Source organism: Oncorhynchus gorbuscha, linkage group LG08, assembly GCF_021184085.1.
Source record: "Oncorhynchus gorbuscha isolate QuinsamMale2020 ecotype Even-year linkage group LG08, OgorEven_v1.0, whole genome shotgun sequence".
NCBI lineage: Eukaryota > Metazoa > Chordata > Actinopteri > Salmoniformes > Salmonidae > Oncorhynchus > Oncorhynchus gorbuscha.
The window spans coordinates 67,840,249-67,845,336 of NC_060180.1; positions in this window are offsets into that span (position 1 = coordinate 67,840,249).

Here is a 5,088-nt window from a genome sequence, read left to right on the forward strand (position 1 = left end):
CAAGGAAACACGTGTCGTTATCTTTGCTTTACACAAAAAGGGCTTCACAGGCAAGGATATTGCTGCCAGTAAGTTTGTACCTAAATCAACCATTTATAGGATCATCAAGAACTTCAAGGAGGGCGGTTCAATTGTTGTGAAGAAGGCTTCAGGGCACCCAAGAAAGTCCAGCAAAGTCCACCATCTCCTAAAGTTGATTCAGCTGCAGGATCGAGGCACCACCAGTACAGAGCTTGCTCAGGAATGGCAGCAGGCAGGTGTGAGTGCATCTGCACACACAGTGAGGTAAAAACTTTTGGAGGATGGCCTGGTGTCAAGAAGGGCAGCAAAGAAGCCACTTCTCTCCAGGAAAAACATCAGGGACAGACTGATATTCTGCCAAAGGTACAGGGATTGGACTGCTGAGGACTGGGGTAAAGTCATTTTCTCTAATGAATCCCCTTTCCGATTGTTTGGGGCATCCGGGAAAAAAGCTTGTCCAGAGAAGACGAGGTGAGCGCTACTATCAGTCCTGTGTCATGCTAACAGTAAAGCATTCTGAGACCATTCATGTGTGGGTTTGATTCTCAGCTAAGGGAGTGGACTCACTCATAATTTTGTCTAAGAACACAGCCATGAATAAAGAATGATACCAACACATCCTCCGAGAGCAACTTCTCCCAACCATCCAGGAACTGTTTGGTGACGAACAATGCCTTTTCCAGCATGATGGAGCACCCTGCAAGGTAAAGTCCCCCCTTATCTCAGCTCGCTGGTCACCATAGCAGCACCCACCTGTAGCACACGCTCCAGCAGGTATATCTCTCTAGTCACCCCCAAAACCAATTATTTCTTTGGCCGCCTCTCCTTCCAGTTCTCTGCTGCCAATGACTGGAACGAACTACAAAAATCTCTGAAACTGGAAACACTTATCTCCCTCACTAGCTTTAAGCACCAACTGTCAGAGCAGCTCACAGATTACTGCACCTGTACATAGCCCATCTATAATTTAGCCCAAACAACTACCTCTTCCCCTACTGTATTTATTTATTTTGCTCCTTTGCACCCCATTATTTCTACTTTGCACATTCTTCCACTGCAAATCTGCCATTTCCGTGTTTTACTTCCTATATTGTATTTACTTCGCCACCATGACCTTTTTTGCCTTTACCTCCCTTATCTCACCTCATTTGCTCACATTGTATATAGACTTATTTTTCTACTGTATTACTGACTGTATGTTTTACTCCATGTGTAACTCTGTGTTGTTGTATGCGTCGAACTGTTTTGCTTCATCTTGGGCAGGTCGCAATTGTAAATGAGAATTTGTTCTCAACTTGCCTACCTGGTTAAATAAAGGTGAAATAAAATAAAAAATCCTCGAGGCGGGTGGACAAACAAAAACCCACAGCTTCTGACAAGCTCCAAGCATTGATTATGCAAGAATGGGCTGCCATCAGTGGCCCAGAAGTTAATTGACAGCATCCCAGGGCAGATTGCAGAGGTCTTGAAAAAGAAGGGTCAACACTGCAAATATTGACTCTTTGCATCAACTTCCTGTCATTGTCAATAAAAGCCTTTGACACTTGTAATTACACTTCAGTATTCCATAGTAACATCTGACAAAAATATCTAAAGATACTGAAGCAGCAAACTTTGGAAATTAATATTTGTGTCATTCTCAACTTTTGGCCACGACTATACATACCGTAGTATTTTATTTGGCCTTTACGGTAGACTTTCACAAATCCTGTGAAATAGAGTTGTGAGGAGTCTACCGTGTCCGGAAGTCACTCCACCATTCATTTTCTGGATTCAATTTCACTCAAAAATCATTTAAAGCTTTGTTTTACTATTGACAGTTACAGATGATTTCGGGATTGTATATCGATTGGCTCTCCTTAAATATGTCATCTGATTTATTCGTTTGTTTCTTAATTGTTTAATCGAACGTTTCGGTGCATGTAAACGACACTTCCCTGAATTAGCATAGTGCCCATGTGCGCCCAACTATAACCCTTTCCGTGCTTGTTTTCCCTCGCTAAACTATGCTAGTTTTTGTCATTGCGAAACTTCAATACTAAACCTCAACTTCAAAACGCCACTGCTAGCTATACAATCATGTAACTAAGAAATTCGCTGGAAATAAACTTAAGTGTTGTTTTGTTGAATAGCCACGACTAGTTCGAGCAATCCGTCTTATCGTAACGATATCCTTGACTCTCATTGTTACTTAATGCAATATCGGTGCCATGGTGCCCTTATGGTAGCCTAGACTGATTTGCTCTGCTAGTTTTATTGAAATGTATTAAGTGTTTATATGTGCATTGTTTTTGATTAACCTTTTTTGTTTTGGGGTAGCTACATAAAAGTATTGATCTTTTTTTTTTTTACCTCAACGTGGAAATTGGACAATATATTCCAGCTGTTTTGTTCTGATTACCAACATTGAAGAGTCACCTATTGGGTGCGTTAGTAAATTCACTCTGGCTATCTACTCCTTTTTCAGAGCACAGAATAACTTAAGAATTTACAAACGCTCAACACCCGTTGAATATAGCGGTTGTCAGTAAACATCAGCAAAAAAAGTTGTTGCCAGCAACAGTCACCAACGCTATGGATAACATGAAAACAGCTTAACCAGCTCTGTTAGGGCAAGTAAAATGGTCAGTGAGGTGTTCTCTCATTTATGTCTGGAAGTAGCTGGCAAGCGAACTAACTTTAGACAGTTAGCTTGGTGCTCTACTGCCATTGAGGTCAGAAAGTTTGGATCAACTATACTCCTCGCCCAGACGCAACATGCAAAGTGTTGGTTTCATGAGCTAAAATAAAAAAAATCACAAAAAATGTTCTATACACAAACTTCACAAATTTGTTTAAATCCTTGTTTGTGAGTTTTTCTCCTTTGCCAAGATAATTCATCCAATTGACAGGTGTGGCATATCAAGAAGCTGATTCAACAGCATGATCACTACATAGGTGCACCTTGTGCTGGGGACAAAAGCCCACCAAAATGTGCAGTTGTGTCACACATGTGTGCAAATGAAATGCTGAATGCAGGAATGTCCACTAGAGCTGTTGGCCAGATAATTGAATGTTAATTTTTCCCCCATACACTGCCTCCAATGTCTTTTGGAGAATTTGTCAGTATGTCCAACCGGCCTCACAATGACAGACCACGTAACCACGTCAGCCCAGGACCTTCACGTCCGGCTTCTTCACCTGCAGGATCGTCTGAGACCAGCCACCCTGACAGCTGATGAAACGGAGGAGTATTTGTGTCTAATAAAGCCCCTTTGTGAGAAAATAAATAAATAATTCAGATTGGCTTGGCTCCCAAGTGTGGGCCTATGCCCCTGCCCAGTCATGTGAAATCCATAAATTAGGGCCTAAAGGATTAATTAAATTGACTGATTTCCTTATATGAACTAACACAGTAATATTGTTGCATATATATTTTGTTCAGAATAAATGAATATTGGATACTCATTTTATTCAGGAGGATTCCTTCATCTTTAAGAGGATAAAACAAACCCTTAGTAAAGGAGCTCAACTTGAATCCCACAAGAAAAGCTTAAACATTGACTGTGGCAGTAGGAAATCCATTCATAAGACAGAACTGTTGAACTCCATCTTCAGTGCAGATCATACAGCAAGTGAGAAAAAAAAAATGTATATGTTCCACCTCTCACTCAGGCCACTTTCAGAGTGGCACTGTTTAATGGTAGTCTCTGACAAACATGACTATCACAATAGTTAAACAGTAACAACAGCCTGGGAATGTTTGATGGAACTAATCAAATGAAAACTACCAGGTTAACAAGCCAGTCTTGTTGGTAGGAAATTACTCCTCAATGGTCAAGTTGTGAGGCTTGCTAGAAGCTAACTAATACAATACTACGTTTTGTATTTATGTAGCGAAACTAATTCCACATACAATTGTGACAATTCAAATGATGTCTCAGTCTCCTGTAGTTTCTAATGGGTAGTAATCTCACAGAAAAAAATGAAATCTGAATATTGCATTTATTTAAATACATTAAATTTGCAATGTAACAAAACTATTGGCATATGAAATTCAAACACCATTTAAATGAACAAAACATGGCTCACTTCATTTTCTGTAGCTAGTGTACTTAACACTTGTTTGTATCGCTCTACCAAAACCCTAGCTCTTTGTCTCCATGTCTTTTTCCCCCATTTACATTGTTCACAGACTACTATCTTACAATAAGAGTGCTGAATAAAAATATGAGGTAAGAAAGTGGTTTGAAAATTACAGATCATGCAGAACATGCTAAACAGCAACAAAAACATTTTGTTGTGAAAGTGAGAGAAAAAAAATATACAGAAGTGCACATTACAAAATAATAAATCGAATTACAGCTTTGCATCTTTGGTTACAAAGTAGGTATGAACGATTTCACAGCTTTTTTTCCCCCACCCCAAAAACACATGTACAAGAAGACACGAGTATGACAATAAACGTTCCATTTTGGAGACAAAGAAACTAGCAATTGGATTGGAAGTTTGTTAAAAACAAAAATAGTCTACCGCAGATTCACGTTTAGATTTCCTGTCCGTAGACTTGGTGTTCACCTGTACAAACTTTGCTATGTTCTTAATACTTTACACTATACAAAATGTACATTCAAACTGGATCTTGACTGATGCGGATAAACAATTCCATTGTAAAACTGCCTGTTTAGTGTTAGACGCATGTCAGAGTTTCTTTATTATTGCCTACATATTCAACTGGTTAATGTAATACACTGCCAATTGTGTGTACAGACTATTTTAAACACTGATAAACAACAAAAAAAAGGCTATTTGTTTTTTAAATAGTTTTTTTGTGACATTGTTCCTTTCATGAAAATAGCAGCCCCGTAATAAATAAACATTAACCGTAGAACTTTAGACTGATGCATGGATTGGACTCATGTCGAAGAAGTAATGGCGGCGCGGCTCCGAAAATAGATCTCTCCCCCACTTCTTACTTACGACATGAAACAGCAAGGCTAAAAACACATCTCTTACAACAAAACATCTCTGGGACGCTCCGATTCATCCTCATGTGAGCTGCACAACTCCTTTGTAGCCGGGGGGGGG